The sequence below is a fragment of the Ornithorhynchus anatinus genome, chromosome 2 (assembly GCF_004115215.2).
Source record: "Ornithorhynchus anatinus isolate Pmale09 chromosome 2, mOrnAna1.pri.v4, whole genome shotgun sequence".
Taxonomy (NCBI): Eukaryota; Metazoa; Chordata; class Mammalia; order Monotremata; family Ornithorhynchidae; genus Ornithorhynchus; species Ornithorhynchus anatinus.
The window spans coordinates 19,591,895-19,616,020 of NC_041729.1; the positions used below are offsets into that span (position 1 = coordinate 19,591,895).

The window sequence follows — 24,126 nt, forward strand, 5'->3', positions numbered from 1 at the left end:
GTTAGACACCAGGCACCTGGATGGAAAGTCTCTGATCATACATTTTTTTCCCATCCTCCCCACTTTTTCTCATCAGTTTAATTCTGGTGAGTGAAAATATTCAGAATTAGAATAAGAAGCATAAGCATAAGAAGCACCTTGGTCTAGTGGTTAGAGCAAGGGCTTGGGAGTCAGAAAGACCTGGATTCTAATCTAGACTCCACCACTTGTCTTCTGGCTGACCTTGGGCAAGTCAGTTGACATCTCTGTGCCTCAGTTACTTCATCTGTAAAATGAGGATTAAAATTGTGAGTCCTATGTAGGTCATGGAGTGTGTCCAACCTGATTTGCTTATATCTACCACAGTGCTTAGTACAGTGCCTGACACATAGAAAACACTTAACAAATACCATAAAAAATAACTGTGGTATTCATTAAGCACATTCATTAAGCAGTAGGATACAATCTCTGACACACACAGGCTACACAGTCTAAGGAGGAAGGAGAAGTCAAGACACAAAGAAGTAAAGTGACTTGCCCAGAAGGGAGTGATTTTTGTAGGAAATTCAAATAGAGGTGGAGCAATTATTGTTAACTCCACCCCTTCCTGGATTGGATTCAGGTGACAGGCCTGTTGTAGTTGGATAGGAGAAGAAGACTGAAGTCATCACTAAACCCTATGGATCCTCATGGCCTTAGTACAAGTTTTTGAGCTGAGCTCTAGGAGGAGTGGCCTTGCAGCCCCGAACCTTTACAGAGTTCTTTGCAGTGAGGGCACCAGTCTTATTTTTCTGTTTGACCTTGGAAAAACCCAACTTTTGATATGTTGAGTTTTTCAGGCTTTTAATGGAATGTGTCATTCAGGGCTTTAGCCTCTTTGGCCACATCAGCAAAATAATTCTATGTTTTGCTCGCTCTTCAAAATCCACTGGCTCTGCTGCATCCACAGATACTTGATGAATTAACTTTGGCAATGCTGAACTACATTGTCATACCAATAAAGTTATGGAAATTGAAAACTTGACTGCCTCTGAGGGGTAGAACAAGCCCTTCCCTTTCATCCTGATTCCTGGTGAATGCTTCAAGAAGTACCATGTTGAAGTTCTTAAGAGAGAACTGCACTCTCTCCTCACAACAGGGAATCACACAGACAAGCAGCTAGTTCAACTCCCCAATCCTGGCCCTTTTAGAGATCTCAGCTGTAGCCTTTAGATCCATTTAGAGGGAGGTGGGCAGACCCAATCACTTCTCAGTTTATTGCAGCTGCCCGGAGAGGCACTTTTTTAAAACTAGTCTGCAGAAACCCCCCTTCCCTGGGCTTTTGTGGTAAGCTAGGGGAATACTTGCTGGGACAATTAAATGATGACTGACAGCCACTCTCATGTTTAACCATAATTTCAGGGGTCCTGTTTTCTGAGGCCTTCAGTTTTGGTACAGCAGACCAAGCTACTCAAGGATGACCCCTTTCTGTTTTTCTGATGTGGGGCAAAAAATTGCTAGGGGAGCGGTAAACTTGTTTTTAAGGAGTAATTGGAATCCAGTTTCCTCAGGTGAGCCACTGGAGTTCTGTGGGAATATGAAGACCTTGAGGTGAATTTTATATATATACATATTTATAATAGTTGTAAGTTTTTGAAGATTACACTACCAACTGTTAATTAACAAATGTGCTTAGTTTTGTCTGAAAAGGCCTGAGCCTCCTACACCAAAATTGCCCTATTTTAGGGACTTGTTTTCTATTTGCATGATCTTATGCTTTGTGTGGCTCTCTTTTTATCTCATAAGCCTCTAGGAGTCTAACAAAGAGCGAGCCCATCCTTTATTAATTGCAAAATGCCAGGTTGGTTCATTGGAGGTTTTTAGTACCTGTGCTTCATTGTCTGTTTGTGCTTCTCTGTACTAAAGCATTTCCTCTGCCATTCCATTTCAGCTTTCCCTTAAAGTAGTTTTGTGGGTTGTCTATATTATCTATTCTTTAAGTCTGTCCCACCCAACAAAGCTATTTTATGATGAACATTTTGTTAGTGCTGCTAAATAGTCACTTAACTTCTCAGTGCCTCAGTTATCTCATCTGTAAAATGGGGATTAAGACTGTGAGCCTCACGTGGGACAACTTGATTACCCTGTATCTACCCCAGCACTTAGAACAGTGCTTGGCACATAGTAAGCGCTTAAAAAATACCAACATTATTTAAGAACATATCCCCTCTTTCTTCTTCCTCCTTCCTTGCCCAGGAATAATTGTGGTATTGAGTCTTTACTATTTGCCAACCACCATCCTAAACTCTGAGTTGGATACAAGATAATCGGGTCACGTAGTCTCTGTGCCACATGGTGCTCGCAGTCTAAGAGGGAGGGAGAACAGGCAATTAATCCCCATTTTATGAATGTGGAAACTGAGGAACAAAGAAGTTAAATGACTTCCTCAGGGTCACACAGCAGACCAGAGTCAGCACTGGGATTAGAATTTAGGCCCTCCAACTCCCAGCCCTTTACTTTTTCCACAAAGCCATGTCCCTACCCACTAGCCCATGCTGTCATTATTGAGTGTTTGGCACGCTCTGTATTCTATACACTGTCAACTCCTTGAGGGCAGGAATTGTGCCTACCAACTCTATGTTGTAGTGTACCAGCTCACGCGCTTAGTACAGTGGTTGGTAGACAGTAATCACTCAGTAAATTCTATTGATTAATGACTCTTAAAGACTTTGGCATGCTACTTACAACCAAGCATTAACATATGTCAGGATTACTAACTTGTCAGGTGATGGTTCCACCACTGAATCCCTTCAGATCTTTGTATAAACTCCCTATTATGTTGTGTCGATTCAGAATTACAGACACATATATGGTGATGGTAGCAAAGTGCTTTAGTTTCAGAGGTAGGAATAGGTCATCAGTTAGTCACTTGTGTTCCAGCAAATTTGGAAGACCCAAAGCCAGCAATTGTACGATTCAATCAATCCTATTTATTGAGCGCTTATTGTATGCAGAACTTTGTACTAACCCTCAATACAATGGAGTTGGTAGACATGTTCTCTGCCCACAAGGAGCCTGCAGTCTAGAGGAGTCTGTAATTTGAACACCTGAAAATAATCTTTGAAACCAGAAGACCTGTGCAGACCTTTTAGTGTAAGACCCCTGAGAGCAGAGATCTAGTGCTTGGTTTCCAGTATATCATGTACCAATGTCCAATCAATAAATGACATTTATTGAGTGTTTACACTTCATTAAGTCTGTGAGCTTTCTGCGGGACAGGGACTGTGTCCAACCTGATTTGCTTGTATCCACCCCAGTGCTTAGTACAGTTCCTGGCACATAGTAAGCACTTAAATACCATAATTATTAATATTACAAAGTGGTAAGAGCTTCACAGTAGCAAGACACAAGTTCCCTGCCCTCAAGGAGCTTGCAGTTTTGTGAAGAGGCAGGCAAAGATTATTTACAGGTAATGAAAGGCAGGAAAGAAGAAGTGTAAAGCAGGAAGCAGTACAAAACATCTGGAGGAAAGACCCTAATAAACAATTGGATGTAATCAATTAGTGGAATTTGGCTGCTTATTGTGTGCAAAGCACTATACTAAACACTTGGGAGCGTAAATATAATAGAGTTGGTAGATATGTCCCTGCTCTCAAGGAGCTTACCATGTAGTGGGGAAGACAGACATTAAAATACATTACAAATAATGGAAGCAGCAGAGCATAAAAATATGAGTGTGCATGCCTAAAAGGTATAGACCCAAGTGAATAGAAATGTACAAATGAATGTATAAATAATAGATATATAAAATATACTCTTGGACAAGAGCGTGGATAGATGTATTCCAATTACTTATTACCTGCACAATACATAGCAGTGATTACAGAAGAAGGGGTATCCGTCACTACCTGTCGGGTTGAGATAACCTTCTTCAAAACGTATGATCTTACTAAGCCTGGTATTTGTTTCATGCTTACTGTGTGCTAGGCACTATAGTAAGCACTGGAGTAGATACAAGATAATCAGGTTGGACACAGTCCATATCCCACATGGAGCTCACAGACTTAATCCCCATTTTCCAGATGAGGTAACTGAGACACAGAAATGTTAAGTGACTTGCCCAAGTTTCCACAGAAGACAAGTAACGGAGCTGGAATTACGACTCAGGTCCTCAGAATTCCAGGCCCATCCTCTTTCCACTAGGCCACACTGCTTCCCATTGTTGCTTATGAACTAGAAATGGGGCTGACAAGTACCTTTCTTCTTTGCAAGTGACCACCCCCTAATAATTTTATAGTGTCCCAACATTCTAACAACTCAGGTGTTTTCTTTGTTCTATGTGATTTTCATGTGTGTGGGAGGGGGATGGGCGGGAGGTAAGCTTTTATACCAGGAGAATAAAACCCACCAGTCACTGTAAGCTTGTTATGGACAGGGAAAGAGTCGGTGCATCGTTATAGTGTACTCTCCCAAGCTCTTAGTACAGTACTGTGTACACAATAAGTGCTCAATAAATAAGATTGAATGAATGAAAGAATGAATAGTCAGGTGATCCTGGTTAGGTATGGGTACAGGAGGTAATTTTAGGGCATCTTTTCTAGCCCACTCCCATCGGGAATGAAGAAGTGCATTTATAAGTACCAAAGGATGGTATTGCCTCTTCAGCAGTAAGATGACTAATTTCCTGGGCCACTTTCTGGCCCAAGGTCTTTATTTAGGGAAGCCTAGAGTAAGTAGGAACTGCACTTGCATTGCTTTTATAATAGTACTGATGACATCCCCTGTCTTTTGTGTGTTTCTTGGTAACAAGCAGCATGAATTGTGAAACAACTGACTGGGATAAAGCTGTGGTCTGTGGCCCAAGAATAAAATGTCTGTGTACCGTCCTTAACAGCAGGAAGCTGCTGTGCCCTCATCCACCTTTGTATACCATTGTTTAAAGTGGCTTTCATATCTGTTGTGTAAATTATTGGGTTTTTTCATTGAGGGTCCAGTAGCTAAATCCCGATTGGATTTTCAGTGCTAATAGACCTTTTCTATAATACTAGCTCTACTCCTGGCTTTCCTCTGGAAAAGGTTGAAGAAGACTTTTGTAAAAATGGTATTTGATAAGTGTATACTATGTGCCAGGCACTGGGGTAGATACAAGCTAATTAGGTTGGGTATAGTCCATGTCTTACTTGGACACTAATCGCCATTAATTCCCATTTATAGATGAGGTAATTGAGGCACAAAAAAGTGACTTGCTCAAGGTCCCACAGCAGACAAGTGATGGAGCTGGGATTAGAATTGGATCCTTTTCACTCCCAGACCCATGCTGTATCCACTAGGCCACATTGCTTCTTTTTTAAAATGGTATTTAAGTGCCAGGCACTATACTAAGTTTTAGGGTAGATACAAGCTAATTACGTTAGACAGAGTCCATGTCCCACATGGAGCTCATAGTCAATCCCCATTTTACAGAACAGGTAACTGAGGCACAGAGAAGTTAAGTGACTAGCCCAAGGTCACACAGCAGACAAGTGGAAGAGCCAGGACTAGAACCCAGGTCCTTCTGACTCCCAGCCCATGCTCTATCCACTAGGGCACATTGCTTCTCTTAAAGCACTACATCTCGTTATATCCCGGCTAGACTACTGTGTCAGCCTTCTCTCTGACCTCCCTTCCTCCTCTCTCGCCCCGCTCCGGTCTCTTCTTCACTCCGCTGCCCGGCTCATCTTCCTGCAGAAACGATCTGGGCATGTCACTCCCCTTCTTAAACAACTCCAGTGGTTGCCTATCGACCTCCGCTCCAAACAAAAACTCCTCACTCTAGGCTTCAAGGCTCTCCATCACCTTGCCCCTTCCTACCTCTCCTCCCTTCTCTCTTTCTACCACCCACCCCGCACGCTCCGCTCCTCTGCCGCCCACCTCCTCACCGTCCCTCGGTCTCGCCTATCCCGCCGTCGACCCCTGGGTCACGTCCTCCCGCGGTCCTGGAACGCCCTCCCTCCTCACCTCCGCCAAACTGATTCTCTTTCCCTCTTCAAAACCTTACTTAAAAATCACCTCCTCCAAGAGGCGTTCCCAGACTGAGCTCCTCTTCCCCCTCTACTCCCACTGCCATCCCCCCTTTACCTCTCCGCAGCTAAAGCCTCATTTTCCCCTTTTCCCTCTGCTCCTCCACCTCTCCCTTCCCATCCCCACAGCACCGTACTCGTCCGCTCAACTGTATATATTTTCGTTACCCTATTTATTTTGTTAATGAATTGTACATTGCCTTGATTCTATTTAGTTGCCATTGTTTTTACGAGATGTTCTTCCCCTTGACGCTGTTTAGTGCCATTGTTCTTGTCTGTCCGTCTCCCCCGATTAGACTGTAAGCCCGTCAAACGGCAGGGACTGTCTCTATCTGTTGCCGACTTGTTCATCCCAAGCGCTTAGTACAGTGCTCTGCACATAGTAAGTGCTCAATAAATACTACTGAATGAATGAATGAATGAACTACATATATTATAAATGGGTGGGAGAATAAGAGAGGATTTGGAGGTTCTTAACCTGGTAAAGATAAAGGTAAGGATCAAGGAATTTAATAATGGTCTTCAAAAATGATGGTTCTCCATTGCTAATGAGGGTACATAGAAAGGATAAGGGTCTAAAATGTAACCTAGGGAATATAGGAAAAATAAAAGGAGTTTTCTGGCAGTAAGGGTGGTTATTCACTGGACTAGGTGATCATAGGAAGATATTGAATCTCCTCCTCTGAAGATCTTAAGAGATCAGTGTGGGATGGTTTAAGCGTAGTTCTGCTTTGAGGCAGGAGCTGGACTGAGTAACCTCTGGAGGATCAGCTTGAAGAGTGTCTAACTGCTTTCAGGAATTAAAGTTCCAAATATCTCCACACCAAAACTCCAAAGGAAATCCAGAGAGAGTACTTGGCAGACCTTTGCTCGACTGAGAAACCCATAATTTCAGGCTGACTCCTGATGATCACTTTTATTCACTAATATTGCTCAAAGTGAACTGCAAAGTGGAACTATCATTCCTGTACTGGTAGGAGAGTCCGATCATATTAGCAATTTTCCATCAGATCATGTCATATTAGTACAGTATTGTGTTAGTATTTGTTTCCGCTAATGTGATGAGAAAGTTGCTAATACGATAAGACTTTTGCATTGTATTAACAAAAACAAATATTAATGTGATGCGATGGAAAATTGCTAATAAGAAACTAAGTTGCTAATCGGACATGATGGATCTCCCAGAGACATTTGTGGCTGTTTTTCTGTACTTTTCCACAACCATTTGCAACCAGGCTCAAAGGGAAAATGACATTGGGAAAAGAGCATTCTTTACCAGAATCTCTTGTTAATACTTCTCGGAGGTGAAGCTAAACATCTGAGCTGACACCTCTCTCCTCAACTCCCACTATGATAAAATACTGCAAGAGAGAGTGAAATAAGAGTCCCACTTTACCTATGCAGTCAAAAGACACAGTCTGGGCTGGTATTTTTTTTACATCCCGACTCCTAAAGGTTCCCCCCCGCTCCCCTCCCCACTCAACTCTGGGTGTTAACCAAACTCTACACGAATGGATGTTTCTTTAAAAAGGGGGAAAAAAATCTCGAGTCGTGTGACTGTCGGGCACATGGGAGCCGCTTACAGCTTATCCTCATGTTAATATGTGATTAAAGGGGTCTTAAAACTCTCATTACTTCCCCTCTGGTACCTAATAGCTCTTTTGGATTTAGAACAGAATATTATTTACTCATTAGTTCTTAATAGACCTTGAGTTCATGCAGTATGTATTAGGACAATTATTAAAATGCACGTTGTATACCCGAATGACTGGAAATGTGGCTTCAGGTACGCAGGCGTGTTAAAAATGTTATATACCACAACATCAGAATGGATGCAGCAGTCCACAGTGAGTGTTTTCCTGATAATAATAAAACCGTAGATTTGTATGAGGGTTTCTGTTTAATGACCCAAATCCTCTACAGGAGTGATCTCCCTCTTCCTTATAATAGCCCTGTCAGGTGGATTGAAGGGAGAAGTTGCTCTTTCCTGGCATCAAGTGAAGTAACTGAGACATAGAAAGGTGGCATGCCCTGCCCAAGCTCACAAGGCAAACCTGGGGTGGAGGAGAGAAGAAAGTCTAAGGGGTTTAGGCTGAAACCCCCCACTCTAATTGCGGAGATTTATTTCGGTGGTTCTATTATTTAATGAAAACTCTTTAGTTCAGATACAGTGGCTGACATCTCTAAAACTTAATAGTGATTATAATGTGTTGTTTAAGTGCTTTCTATGTGCCAAGCACTGTACTAAGCACTGGAGTAGATGCAAAGTTATCAAGAACTAATGAACCTTCCCAAAGGCAATTTTTATCTCCAAGGTCTTGAATTTGGAGCAAAATAAAAAAGACACTTGATTAGCATGTATTTCATATTTCAGTGGGCAAAAACATCTCCTCCACTTAGCGGATGTTGGACTTTGTCTTTGTCCCAGGTTTCAAACTGTCCTCAAACATTATGTAGGCTAGAGCCGAGCTCAGAGAAGGGAGTATTTTCAAAGTCATCAGTTTCATTTGAACAGGGACAATTTCCTTCATGGCAGATTTTTATTTTATTTTTTTAATAGTATTTGTTCATCACTTAGTTATGTTCCAGCCACTGTACTAAGCACTAGGGGAGATACAAGCTTATCAGGTTGGACACAGTCCAACTCCCACATGAGTCTCACAATATTAATCCCCCATTTTGCAGATATGGTAACTGAGGCAGAGACACAGCAGACAAGTGGTGAAGCCGGGATTAGAAACCAGGTCTTTCTGACTCCCAGGCCCGTGCTCTGTCTACTAGGACACACTGCTTCTCAAAACCCACCCTGGTTTTGAGTGGGTGCAGTATTGGTTAAATGTGAAAATAAGTAGTTATTCAAGAGGACATCTGGTTCCTCTCCCTCCTCTACCCTTTCCTCGACACACACACACACACACACACACACACACACTAATTCCATCCTGAAATTTTGGTGTAGCTTGTATTCTTAAATCTCATAGGGAATGAGATTCCCATCTCCTGCCTTGGTCACCCATTCCAAGTTGTCATATTTCCTCATATTTGACTGATATTCTTACAACCCCAGGCTAGCCTGTATCCTTCCGTAAGAACACCTAGTTGTCTTCACCTCTAGATTGCATGGAGCAAATCCCTCCAACTCAGTCTTTTTCAAAGGGGTGCAGTCAAGAAACCACTTGGCTGAATTCAAATGTCTCTTAGAAGCACCTCCCTCTCAGGTATGCTGTCACTCAAGGATGGGAAATGGAGCAAGTGTTCTCCTCACCTGGAGATTTTCACCATTGAGGGTGGAGGGAGGTCCCTTTCTATTCCCCTTGACACCCTACCTGGTGTCTCACACCGTGCCTACCCATAGTGCCCATGGGGAGGCAAATGGAAAGAAGTAAAGGAAGGGAGAAGGTTGTGGATGAAATAGCTATGGAAAGTGGAGGAATCAAACATCAGCAGGGTGACCTAGTGGAAAGAGCACGGTCCTTGGAGTCAGAGGACTTGGGGTTTTTTTTTTTGTTTTTTTAGTTGGTATTTGTTAAGCACTTACTATGTGCAGAGCACTGTTCTAAGTGCTGGGGTAGATGCAGGGTAATCAGGTTGTCCTACGTGAGGCTCACAGTCTTAATCCCCATTTTACAGATGAAGTAACTGAGGCCCAGAGAAGTTAAGTGACTTGCCCACAGTCACACAGCTGACAAGTGGCAGAGCTGGTATTCGAACCCATGACCTCTGACTCCCAAGCCAGTGCTCTTTCCCCTGAACCACGCTGCTTCTCTAGCAGGTTCTAATCCTGGCTCCTCCACTTGTATGCTATGTGACCTTGAGCAAATCACTTAACTTCTCTGTACCTCACTTAACTCATCTGTGAAATGGGGATTAAGACTGTGAGCCCTCTGTGGGACACAGACTGTCTGCACCTGATTATCGTATATCTAGCACTTAATGAAGTGCCTGGCATATGATATGTACCTAACAAATACCATTTAAAACCAAACAAACGGAAATACCAGGAAGAGGCGGCCAGTGGGGAAGTGACAGGGGTAGGGAGGCAGTCAGAAAAGAAAGATGGCATCATTACCCATCATAGCCTCACATCTCCACATCATTCCCTCGCTTCTTAGATTCCTCTTTCATTCTCTAGACTGCAAGCTCCCTAGTGCTTAGTACGGTGTTCTACACACAGTAAGCACTCAGTAAGTGCCATTGGTTGATTGATTAATCTCCCTGGATCAGTCCCTCTGGCCCTGGCTTTTTTTCTTCCTTCTTCCAAGCAAACTCTCCTCTCCTCTGCTGCCTCACCCTCTTCTTCTCTCACCACCTCCAGAATGATCTGCTCCCCACCCACCCTTCCAAACTCTCTTCTTTGGATCCAGCCCCCATCTCACAGCATTCTGAGCCCCTCTCCGCCCTCCCCAAATGCTTTGTTCACCCCCTCACTAACCTGTTCACAATCTTCTTCCTCCTTTGCCCCCTTTGGGCACTCCTGTGAGGGAGTTGTCCCTCTGTGCTATGTGCTGTAAAACCTAGTAGCCTCCCTTTGCCCTTCTTTAAGGCTTAAAGCAGAAAGATAGAAGCAGTGATAGAAGGTGAGCAGAGGGGAGGGAGAAGAAGGGATGGGGTCCTCTTCAAGGGCAGCCGCATTGAGATCCATGGACCTATCCACTTATTAATATGGACCTGACCATGATCCTTAGCAGGAATTTCAGGCAGCTGCTCAGCTAGGCAAGGTGATCTTGGACCATCATTGGCCCCATAATCTGAACTTCAGGAGTCCAAACCCTCAAAGGCCCCGTGGTGATTAAGAGGTGCCCCTCTGTTCTCCAGTCCGACCTATCTTCGTCCTGCGAGCTGAGGGAGGAATCAAGGAGGAAGCACACAGGAGGCCCCCCTTTCTCTTAAAGGGGGAGGGGAGAAAAGCCTTGTTTTTCTTTTGTAAGCGCACACAATGCGCTCAGGGGCCGAGCCCTGTCTCCATCTGTGTTCTGACTCGGCATCTCTCAGGCGATTTGTCAAGGTTGCGGAAACCTCGTCACCAGTTTATTAATACAAACAGGGAGGAGGAAGAAAAGAGACCCGTGCTGCTCTCTGCCGAGTCCATTTCCAGAGTGTGGACGCGTTAAGTTTAATGAAAAGGAAACATAAAGCATAAGTAGATAAAAGGTTCTCCCAACAATATGTTCTGCATTTAGGGGCCAATTCTCTTGTCCTTGTTCACTCTCCAAGGAAGAATGAGATTCCTCGGTGAGCAGAATGGATGCGGATTTATGGAAGTGATGAACAGGTTCAATTACACTGGTCTCTGAAAGGGAAGGCTGAAAAATCAGGTGCTTGGGAAATCGGGGTCTGTCTCTCTAATATTGCTTCCCAATCTTCCACCCTCTTTCCCATCCCTAACTCCCCAAATCCACAGGAGATAGGTCCCATCACCTAGGTGTGAACTCACACCCATTCCACGTGGACCAAATAAACAATTTCCCAATTTTTTTTTTTTAAGAACATGAGCCAGATATCAATTTCTGTCAGAAAGAAGCAGAGGATCTGAACCAGAACTAAATAAAAATAAACATTAAACAATTATTGGAATTTAGGTTTATTTTAAAAATCAGCAGGGTTGAGGGAACAAGCCACCCATTAGCTAGGAAGAGCTATTGGGCTTTTTAACAACCTGCTGTTTCTTGGCTGGCAGCGAGATTTGGGCTGTTCAAGCAGTGGCAACCCTGGATTTTATTGATTAAAGATGATGCAGTAACAGCACAATTATATCACAGTTTGTGCTCACTGTGGTGGTAATGCCGGCCTACCATTTGTCTGTATGAAGATTGCTTTGTTTACACGTCTTTGTTAAGCTTTCATTTGCCTTTCCTCTCCCTCTCTTTTTTTCCCCCTTCTCCTCCCTCCCCCATCCCTATGTTGCTTCCGTTTATGGTTTGGATAGGAGTGACATACACGAATGGGATCCCTTCCGTCTCCTTTCCCAACCCTCTGCTATTTGCAGACTGCGACGGTTATGGCATTTTTCACTCCAGACCCTTTACTCTTGACAATAATTCAAGAGGTCCCTGTGCTTTATCAACCAAATCAATGCAAATAATGGGTGAACGTCAGTGGACTTTTCAGTAATAATTGATCTTCCTAGAACTGATATTGTATTGAAATGTAAAGATGGAGCAGCAATCCAGCTGCACAGTTTAAAAGAATATAATTGCTTAGAGTTATAGAAAAAGAAATTACTCCTTTCAGAGCTTCAGGTTCACAAAGAGTAAAGAAGACTACTGTAGAACAGTGAGTGAGATTCTCCCAATTCTTTATCTTGTTATCCTCGCTGAGATTCGGCTTCAGCTTTACCTGAATATTTCTCAGTCGAACAGCTCTCAGGCTTTGGTGTTTCTTTGGAGTTTTTGTTTGAAGGTTGAGCATTGCCCATTTCTGTTTACTTAAGAACTGTCATTCTTCTGGGATCGTTCCTTCCTTAGACCTAGACCTGTTGGTTGCAGGATACTTCACTTGTTCATTTGCTGATTTTCAAAGGTGTTTGCTCTGATATGTGGAATTGGTTTCTGCCCAGCTCTACCTTCTCTTCGTTTTTGATCCTGCAGTGAGGTCGTGATGCCAGGCAGAGGCATCAGAGGATTGGGTTCATTAAATGCCTCCCCACAGAGTGGGTGGGATTTGGCCTTGGGCACCCCTCCCAGTTGGTAGGAACACTCCTGGGTAGCCTTTGGGGCTGGCAGCCCAGTTATTTGTAATTTGCCTAAACTGCATCAAGTGGTTACTTAGAATAGGTACCCTCGAACCATTAGTTTTGCAACACAGAAGCTGAAATCTCTCCAAGAGGAAACAAGATCCAATTCCTTAAAGTTCATTTTTAGTCCCAATTAGGAGTGGGATTAATGTAGATTAATCAATCGTATTTGTTGAGCACTTACTGTATGCAGAGCACTGTCCTAAGTGCTTGGGAGAGGACAATATTAAAGAGTTGGTAGACGTGTTCCCAGCCCACAGTGAGCTTACAGTCTAGAAGGGGAGTGTAGATGTTACAAGGTTTGCTCATTTCCCTTTCCCCAAATTACCATGTAATCTGCCTGTTAGGGTTGCCTAGTGGAAAAAGCCCAAGCCTGAGAGTCCGAGGGCTTGGGTTTTAATCTTGACCTTGGGCAGTTAGTTCACTTAACTTCTCTGTGCCTCAGTCTGCAAAATGGGGATTCAATACCTGTTCTCCCTCCTACTTAGACTGTGAGCTGCTATGTGGGACCTGATTATATTGTATCTACCCTAGCACATAGGACAGTGCTTGGCACATAGTAAGCACTTAGCAAATACTATAATTAATCAGTTAAGGTCTATGACCCTGTCACAGGAGAGCCAGCTTCCCCTACTATCTTTAGGGAAAGTTTGGATAATCCAGTCACACCATTCTTGTCTCTTTCTAATCCCCAGGGTTTTTCTTATAAAGCCATCCCATGGGGAAAACTATGTGGAATCCCAGATTCTCCAAAAGGAACTTAGTAAAGGGATTCATCTGCCTTTAAGTCATATGATAGGCTTTCCTCAAGAAGGTGGAGGCGATCTGTGGGAAATAATGAAGTAAAAAACAAAAAAAGTGTTTCCAGAAAATTCTATGACAACATTAGAAAGAGAGCTGCGATGCAATCTAAATCTTCTATGTAACCAGCTTCAAACATGCATAGAAGCTGGAGGATACCTTACGGGGATTCTGCATCTTAGAATCAGTCTATAATGCAATCAATTCTGTATATCCCTAGTGAAACAGCAACATTTATTTAACGTCTTTTATAGAGCAGCTGAGTTTTATCACAAATCACATTCCATTTCTATTCATCAGGGACCCCTTGAAGGCTAAAATGCACTTACTTTTCTCAGAGGAAATTTACCAATTCCTCAATAAAGACCCATTTGTTTCAGAATGTAAAATTGACACATTTATTGAATATTAAACATTTGCTGTTGTTTTTTTCACCCTATGGCCCATTTCCCCTCCACCCCCAACTACTTTTGACTTTCTCCAGGACACTGAAAAGTCATTAGGGAAGAGTATATAAAAATCATAATAGAGGTGTATTTATGTGAAGAAACAAGTGATGTTTAAATTCACTGGCCTGAATGCCTTCCCTTTTTGTTTGGAAATTGTAAAGATGAATTTTGAATTTTTGTAGCAACTTAAGTCCTTAGAGTGTCCGGTTTCAGTTGTGTGATTTTTTTCATCTCTTTGAAGATTCAGCTCTCTGTGTTACACTGGGATATCTTATAGGGTTCTTCACAAAAGCTTTTTGTCTGCACATACAACATTTTCAGAAGGCATAGTTGTCTCCCAAACAATTAGTTGAGCTAATTAGCATGAGGTCCAATAAAACTAGTTTTCTTTTTATCACTGTTACTAAATGGTTTGGGAAATCAATTAAAATGTATTCCTGGACTGCTCTCTTCTCTTTGGTGATTGGGAGATGGAGGTTGTTCAAAAATAAATAGAGCAATTAACTTTTTTTGTGTATGGCTTTATATAGGAAAATTATTGAACCTCTGAATTTGCTTTGAACTTTCAACCCAAACTTTCTTTCTAGGTCTCTAAATAAGAGCAGCAACTCTTGCCCCTTAGTCGTCTACTATGGCCATGTTGATCCAAGAAAGTTATCCTTTATAGACAATGCCTACTCTCATTTCGAGGTTCCTCTTGAGTTCCCTATCAAAATTTCCTTCCGGGTACAGCTGAGCACTGTTCTAGTACTTGGGAGAGTACAATATAACAGAATTCTTAAAGCAAAAATTATTAAACATTTTTATCCCATCAACCAATCAGTCAGTGGTATTTATTGAGCACTTACTATCTGCAGAGCAATATACTAAGCACTTGGAAAAGTACACTACAACAGAATTAGCAGATATGTTCCCTACCCATAACAAGCTTACAGACTAGAGATCCTTCTTCCTTCTACCTGCGCCCAGCATCATCTTTACATCAAAAAAGTTTGCAAGATTTCCTTGCTTTTGATAACATCTTCCTTGAGGTTAACCAAGAGAGGCTAATGGGAAGAAGTCAGTAATCGTGACCTGGAACTGGATAATAAGGAATGGGAGGTGGGGAGTAGACTTGGAAAAGAAGAGAGCTGGGATGAGAGTGGAAAGGGAGCAGATTATTAATGAGCTGCATCACCAACATTCATCAATCATTCATTCATACTTATTGAGATCTAACTGTGCAGAGCACTGTACTATGGGCTTGGGAGAATACAATATAATAGAGTTGGTAGGCACCTTCCATACCTACAGTGAGCTCACAGTCTAGAGAAAGAGACAGACATTAATATAAGTTATGGATTTGTGCCTAAGTGCTGTGGGGATGAGGAAGGGGTGACTAAAGGGAGCAAATCAGAGCCACACAAAGGGGAGTGGGAAAAGAGCAAATGAGAGCTTAGTCAGGGAAGGCCTCTTAGAGAAGATGTGCCTTCAATAAGGCTTTGAAAAGTGGAGAGAGAATGTGCCTGTCTGATATGAAGCGGGAGGGTGTTCAAGGCCAGAGGCAGAACTTGGCTGAGAGATCAGCTGTGAGATAGAAGAGATTGAGGTACAGTGGGTAGGTTGGCATTAGAGGAGTGAAGTGTGCAGGCTGGGTAGTAAGAGGAGAGTAGTGAGATAGGGTAGGAAGGGGCAAGGTGAATAAGTGCTTTAAAGCCAGTGGTAAGGAGTTTTTGATGTGGAAGCAGTGTGGCTTAGTGGATAGAGCATCGACCTGGGAGTCAGAAGGACTGGGGTTCTAATCCCAGTCTGCCCCTTGTCTGCTGGGTGACCTTGAGCTACTCACTTCTCTGGGCCTCAGTTACCTCATCTGTAAAATGAGGATTAAGAGTGTGAGCCCTATGTGGGACAGGGATTGCGTGCAACCCAATTAACTTGTATCTACCCCAGCTCTTAGAACAGTGCTTGGCACATAGAGAGTGCTTAACAAATACCATTATTATTATTATTATTGTTATGTGGAAGTGGATAGGCAACCACTGGAGGTTCTTGAGGAGTGAAGAAACACGAACTGAATGTTTTTGTAGAAAAATGATCCACGCATCAGGGTGAAATATGGACTGGAGCTGGGTAAGACAGGACGCAAGGAGTTCAGCAAGGAGGCTGATACAGTTATCAAGGCAGAATAACATAAATGCTTGGATTAACATGGTAGCAGTTTGGATGGAGAGGAAAGGGTGTATTTTAGCACTGTTGTGAAGGTTGAACCAACAGGAGTCACCGAACAGTTGTTAGTTTTTTAGCACGTCCAATCCATGAGTTCCCCTTAAAACTTCCCTGTGCTCCCCTATGGGGCCTTCTTCCCTTCACCCTGCCCCCCAGACACACATTTTCACATTTTCAGAAGGACTTCCTTCAAGTGTTAGTACTGTGAAAGAAAATATATTTAATTTTTGTTAGTGAGTGAGAATCTTAGGGGTTCTCACATGCTCAGCAGGAACTAAAATGCAGTACACACACTACAACAAAAGCTGTACAGAAATGTGTATGAAAAATCAAGGCCGATGGCCCAATCTCCAGTCTTTTCCTTGCCAGTCAATAATTCACTCTGATGCCTAGATCCTTATTCTGAAACATTGTACCACACACATCTCCTCTCCTCAAAAAATTCCAGGGGCTGCACATTCCTCTCTGCAATATTTACTTATTTATTGTGGCATTTATTAATGTCATACCATTGGATTTAAAAACACTCAACCAGCTCCCATCCAGCTACTTATCCACTTTCTTCTCCTAGTACTATGGTGCAGCTCACAATCTTTGTTCCTCAAACTAGTCTGCTCATTGTGCCTCCTACTAGCCTCTCCCACCAGTGACTTCCTGCCCATACCCTCCCCACTGTTGTCACTCCCTCTCTTTCAGACCTGACGGATTATAGCTCTTCCCATCTTCAAAACCTTTCTGAGATCCTGTCTCCCTGAAGAGTCCTTCCTTGAGTAATCTCTTATCTCCTCACTTTATATCCATCCCTGTGGCTACTTAAGGCCCTCCTTGCCACCTAAGCACTTAAGTAGTAACTAGCAACCCTAGTAGTACATACCTTATATACTCTAACTTGTGTTATCTGTAATTTATTTAAGTGCCTGTCTCCCCTGCTGGTCTGTAAGTTCCTTGATGGCAGGAATCTTCTCTTTTATGCTCTCCCAAGCACTTAGTACAGTACTCTGCGTACAATGTGCTTAGTAAATAAAATTAATTGATTATTTTCTAAATACAGCCCCAACTCAAGAATACCCTGTCTATTAATTTATTCCCTTGTAATGGCTGTATTTGTGTTTACCGTGTGCGAAACGAAACGTGGTATTAAGTGCTAGGATATATACTAGATAATCAGGTTGGACACAGTCCCTGTCCCATATGGTGCCCGTGGACTAAGTAGGATGGAGTAGGATTTAGTCTCCATTTTACAGATGAGGAAACTCAGGTCCAGTGAAATGACTTGACCAAGGTCACACTGCAGACAAGTGGCAGATCTGGGATTAGAACCCAGGTCCTCTGACTCCCAGGCCCTTGTTGTTTTCGTTAGGCCACACTTCTTCTCTTTTACACCCCTGATTCTTAACCTGTTTGCCTCAAGTTCCCAGTGATGGGCACCAACTCTGGAATCTGCAGTTATTTGCCCTTTCTTAAAGTGAGAAATACTCTGAATCCTCTCTAAATCTAGACCCCTGGGCAAAGATAGTTAAGGCGATAGAGAGCCTTACCCCGCTCCTGATTCATTCCCAAATTTGAACTTTAAGGAAACTGGGAAATATCTTGTTCTTATCACAGCAGCAAGCTGGAGAAACAGCGTGGCTTAGTGGAAAGAATATAGATTTCAGAGCCAGGAGATCTGGGTTCTAATCCTGGCTCTGCCATTTGCCTTTGGCTGACTTTGAGCAAGTCGTTTAACTTCTGTGCCTAGATTTCTTCATCTGTAAAATGCGGATTAAATACCTGTGCTCCCTCTGTCTTAGACTGGGAGCCCCATGTGAATTAGAGACATGTCCTATCTGACTGTCTTGTATCTATCACAGAGCTGGGCACATGTCAAGCGCTTAATGATAATAGTTATATTTGCTATTGCTATTATTCTATTATTATGATTGCTATCATTATAATGCCTATTATATCTGCTTTAGGAGATTCCACTGTTTCCTCAGGACTTTCCTGATTCTGCAGTCATGGGATCCTAGACTGTTGAGGAATGGGGAAATGGCAGGTTTCCATTTCCAACCCTATCTAATTTTATTTTAGAAATAGTTCCTCTCCTCTAATAAATGCATTCCCTGATAAAGGTAACCTAACCACTTTCCTACCCCCGGGGGTCAGGTGAATTTCTTTAGTTCTTAATTGGAAATTCAAGCTAAGGTTGAAAATTCCCAGATGGTTGGGAAACAGGCTTTGTTTCAACTTCCTTTCAGGAATCCCCTTCCCTTCATGGGCAAGTCAGCTGGGGAAGTAGAGAACTCCCAGAACAAAGTCTCTTAAATGTGTTGTCAGAATCTAAAATATGCACAGCTTGGAAGCCCTTGTTTGCAGATAAAAACCTTGTTTATTGAAAAGATTGGTCTGCCTATATAGGGTCGAACGTCAATGAAATCATTCACATCACAATACTTTGTTGTCTATAAATACCATCTGCTTGACCTCTAAGGTTTTTGTATTGATCCATCTTTGTCCTTTATGTGTTTCCTGTATCCTGTGCTTATAGGTGACATATGTCCACCCTGTCTTTGTTCCAATTGATTATTGTTTATAGATACTGTCTCCATAGATCCATTTTGTCCCATGTGTATCCCCTTGTATCCTGTACTTAAGTGTCGTGTGGCAGGCCTTTAAGGATTTAATATGAATCTCTCGTTGTTCCAAAATTTTCCCAACAACAGGGACTGTATCTAATCTGCTTATATTTTATCAATCCAGTACTAGTACAGTACTTGGCACATAGTAAGTGCTTATCCAAAAGTGCCATTATTATTACTTGTTTTTATCAGGTTGGGGTTTTTTTTGTTTGTTTGCTTGTTTGTTTTAATAGCTAAGGCCCAGTTCCTGTCTGGTTCCGGATATCCCATTAATGGGAGGGTGGAATTTACTGCTTCTGCATTCAGGGAAATATTTGATAGCTGCCAGCCTATCACTTTCAAATTTAACTGTCATCACTATTTCAAATTTAGAGAATTATTCCAGCCTTAATTCCAACCCCCCTCAATTTTGAAGATAATTGTGCTTGAAATAACCTAGGGAATGAGTTGTGGAGGGGTTTAAAATAATGATTTGGTAGGTAATTATTGGAGACCATTTTGTTTGTTTTAAATTCATATTAAAATGTGGTTTCAGTTTAAAATTTAAAAATTGTAAAAATTTTAGGTTTTATTTTAGTCTTTCTGTTTAATTATTTGTATTCAGTGCCATCTGAATGGCAACTGTTTCTTTATACTATTTTTTACAGAACTTTCAAGGGATGTAAATGATTAAATCAATGCCTGACATCATGGCTTCCTGTTGACATACATACCCAGGGATGTCTAAGCAGCCTCGCTTAATTTAAGGTTATCCAACTCCAGCATCAATATAAAAGCTTTTCTGCATTGAAATCTCTTATCAGCATTCAAATCTTGGTTTTGAAGTGAGAGTTTTACATTAGAACCAGAAGGTTGACTCACACAAGAAAGATGAACAAAAATTGATCATTTACCTCCAGGAAACTTCAGATTCTTCACAGAGTCAGGAGAAGAGAAATCCCTCAAATATATATATATATTTTTGTTGCATTTTAAACTGACCAAACCTTCTCGATGTCACATTCCAAATTACGTGTCATTTCTATTGGCAACAATGAAGGTATTGACAATTCATTACACAAATGCTCTAAATCGACTTGTTGACTCTGGAGGAATTTAATCAACATGTTTAATGTTCTTTTTTTAAGGTTTCACCCAATTTTAAAGAAATATGATTTGGGTTGAGGGGTAGAAATAGTTTAATTGGGTAAACCCTAAAATTTCCATAACTTATTCAGATGCTGCTGCTACTGGTCATTCACGTGTGAGATTTCTGTCTAGTGAATGGCTTAACTCCCAGTCATCAACAATTTCATGACAGTTGGTTATCCAGACACTCTACTTTTCAAGAAGAGAGCTCTCCCAAATGTGGAAGTCAGGAATGAGGGAAGGAGAGTGGTGAATTAAATCTTGCCCTGCAAAATTGTCCATCAGCAGTTCTGTACTCAGTTCCTGAGGACCATATGAGGAAGTGAAGATAATTAGGAACTGAAACTAAATTAACCTACTATTTCCATTTCCCAGCTGAATAAAGTTCAGTGGGCAAAAAGTGTATTAATTGTATTTATTGAGCACTCACTGTTTTCAGAGCACTGTACTAAGCGCTTGGGAGAGTACCCTATTACAAGAGTTGGTAGGCACCTTCTCTGCCCGCAAGGAACTTACAGTCTAGAGGGGAAGACTGGCATTAATATGAATAAATGTTATAGATATATACATAAGTGCTGAGGATGGGGTGAATAAAGTGTTCAAATCCAAGTGTAAGGGTAATGCAGAAGGTAGTGGGAAAAAAGGAAATGAGGGTGTAGTCAGGGAAGGCCTTTTGGAGGAGATGTGTTTATTAAGATTTATTAATATGAAAATTGCTTTGCTTTAAGCTCTGTCATAGTAGTAATAACTCCTTGGACTTACATGGAGAGCATAACTCAATAATAATTATAGTATTTGTTAAGCGCTTACTATGTGCTAAGCACATGCTGTTCCACATGGGACTCACAGTCTTAATCCCCATTTTACAGGTGAGGTACCTGGCATAGGGAAGTAAAGTGGCTTGCCCAAGGTCACACAGCAAACAAGTGGCAGAGCCAGGATTAGAACCCTTGTCCTCTGACTCCCAAACCTGTGCTCATTCCACTAAGGCACGCTGCTTCCCATAATATCCCTGTGAAGCAGCAGATAGGTATAACAGATGAGGAAACTGAGACCGAGATGTTAAGTAACGGATCTGCCATTATCCTGTAAGTCAGTGGCAGAACCAAGACTTGAATCAAAATCTCCTGATTTCTTTGCTGCTCTCTCCATTCAGTCAATCAGTGCCATTTTTTGAGCACTTGTTACCTGTAGAGCACTGTCATAGGCCCTTGGGAAACTAAAGGGAACATGTCTACCAACTGTGTTATATTGTACTCTCTCAAGCACTTAGTTCAGTACCCTGTACACAGTAAGCCCTCAGTATATGTTATTGATTGATTGTTGACAACAGAGTAGGTAAACACAATCCTTGCCCTCAAGGAGCTGCCAATACCCTGCCTCCTGAGTTACTAGGCAACTAAAGGAAGACAAGTCACTTTAGAGCTCTGCGACTTAGTTTCATCATCTATAAAAATGGGGATAATAATAGCTGCCTCTCCTTTCTTCAGTGATGTGGTATGTGGATAAAATGAGTTAACTGGTGTAAATGCATTTAGGAAAAATAAAAGTGCTACACAAATTCAGAGAATGATTAAAGAGAAAGACAGGTGTTGTACACTAGATTTTTTTTTTGCCCTTCTTACCAATATATAGGTATTGCCATAGTAGTGTTTCTCTGTTCTCTTTCATTTAAAAAGCAAGCAGACATAATAAATCTCCCCTAGGAATCTCTGCAGTACATCTTGACTTGAGTGTATGATAAATCTAATATATTGTTACCTCTTAGTATCTGAGACCCTTTGCTTATATTTGTGTTTTCTACGGTACTATCCATAGCAGAAGGGTGATAGGGTGATAGTGTAATTGTGCTGTAGGCTTTTATTAGACTGGAGGAGCTCTGCCTGTGTTTGTCATTGATCCACAGCTTTTGCTGGCTCAAATGTCTGAATTTCCCAATCTCCTATACTTTTCTCTTTCTCTTTGCTCAAGAAATCTCCAAGTTCAGATGGTTGATTTTTTTTTGTTCAATAATAAAGGGAATCAAGGTCAAGAATCTTTGTCGGGAAAGAAGTGGGAATTTTCAAATTTCACCTCAGTTGTGTCCCATTTAGTTGGTGTTGCAAACCTGCAGTAGTACTAGGCCCTTCATTGCGGGGGTTGAGGGCCTGAAGAAGTTGTATCCTTTGCATTATCATATACATTCTCTCTGTCTCTCTATCTCTCTCTCCGTATATTTGTATACCTCCTTTCCATCCTATGTCTATCCCTCCTATTTGGGTCATCTTGACTAGGCTCAAGGCATTTAACAAATTCCCTGCCAAGGGAAGACCCAGAAGTAACCTACTTCCCTCTCATCTTTGGCTTTTAGGGCTGCTTTTTTAATAGTGTTTGTTCTTCACAGTCCATTGCTTTGGCTACACCGTTGCAAGGAAAACTAGAGCTGGCTGGTTGAGGAGCACTTGTGGGTCTCATGAAAGTGTGAAAATGATACCTCCCTGTCTTCATTTTCCACTGGACCACACGGTTTCTGTCTCCCAAACCACTGGGCTTGCCTGTCTGTGAGGCTGGAAACGCGAGTTCCTGCCTGGGGGGGTGGGGCTGAGCCCAATGAGAAGCCTGTCGCTTGATGCATCATTTAGTAGACATGAATCACCACGATTTTCTTCTCATCTCTCATCTGGAGGTAAGGAAGGCCAGCAATCCTTTCTTGATGTTATTGAGGGAAGACATATCGCAAAGAAACCTTTCTATAAAAATAACCTTCCTGGCGCATAGAGAGGCTCTTCTTTATGGGTGAGGGAAAGTGCTTAAAATGCTTAGAGGGAATAAACAGCTTTTAATGAAGTTACATTGCCACATAATGGGTATCATAAAATTGCCTTCATAGTACAGGGTCCCAGGATGGCTTTTATTATTGACTGAGTTGGAATAGTCTCTGAAAAGCTCCAGCAGCTGCAGAGAGAAGAATGCAAAGTCTTCTTAAATTACCTGATTGAAATAACTGGCGAAATATTCTGCTTTGCTGCTGTGTGGAAGGGAAGCTGCCTTTGGGGTGGTCTGTCAGAGCTGGTTTGCACATTCTGAAGAACACAGGAGTTTCATTGCAGCAAAACAGATGTTCATCTTGTTTCTCTATCGGCTGTTTGATGAGAAATTTATTGCTCTTCCGCTGGGTTGGAGCTCCTCTGCTGTGGAGTCTATTAGCCAGCCCAGCAACTGGCAGGAAGCCAGGGAAGCACTGTTTTGATGAAACCCATGAAAGCCCTGGTTCGAAGGCGCCAGTAATAATGCATTGGCTAGACTGTTCTGATTGGGCAATTGATTGCTCTGATTTGATTTATTGATCAATACCCTCAAATTTGGCGTCTGAGAAGCTGAACTAATCTTTAACTGTTGTGAACATCTCTGCCTGGTGGAGAATTAGAACTGATAAGGAATGTATGAAAGGAATCTGAGCTTATCTTAATCACACAGTGCCCCAGTGCTGCCTGAGCTGAGAGAGTCTATGTGTGCGAAACACAATCACCAGGCAGAGCAGAGCAGATCTATAAATTGATGGAATTCAAAGCCTCCAGCATCGATTACCATTATAACAAACAGTGGTGCACAGAATGTCTGATTATTTTTAGACAAAGATTCTGTGCTCTCAGCAGCAATTTTGCTGATGCTGTCACTGTGTCAGATGTCTGCTGTTGATTGCAATTAGATGCAATACAAAAAAAAATTAAACTATCTGTATCCTTAGTCTTTATTTCCAGTTATTAAATCTCTTCCTTTGTTTCCCATTTCCTCATAATATCTACAGCTGGATAAAATATTTTGTTAGCAAGAGAAATCCCTCTATTCAGTAGGGTGTAATCACTTTACAGATCATTCGATTATATCTGATCCGGTTCAAATAAACCTGGGAAAAGTGGGACATTTTTACCAACGCTTGTTTAAAAGGGCCAGGGGTTAGGCTGTGATCGGAAATCTGCAGAATGCCCTTGGTTTTAAAACGGAATCAGCACAATCAAACTGTTCTAAGCAAATTCTCCAGTGTAATAGTCTCTTAGCCACCCGTGTTCATAGCATTTGCTGTTTCCTCCTCCGTTGAGCCTTAAACCTGTGAGGTGCTGCCGGTGTTGATATCATCTGATAACATTTGAAGAATTCATTTCTTTGGTGACCAGATTTTTGGAATCATTCCACAC

General features: G+C 42.0%; 1 protein-coding gene across 3 annotated transcripts in view; it reads left to right on the top strand.

Moving 5' to 3' along the window:
* The window catches only part of CUX2 (cut like homeobox 2), a 366,558-nt gene that overhangs the window by 178,581 nt on the left and 163,851 nt on the right, over positions 1-24,126 (top strand). The window contains exon 1 of one of the 3 annotated variants that reach the window (XM_029057644.2): positions 1,361-1,529. The exons of the other annotated variants lie outside the window; for them this stretch is intronic. The gene's annotated coding sequence lies outside the window, so the exon portion shown is untranslated. Of the gene's footprint in view, positions 1-1,360; positions 1,530-24,126 lie in introns of those variants that run through there. 3 annotated transcript variants of the gene reach the window in all.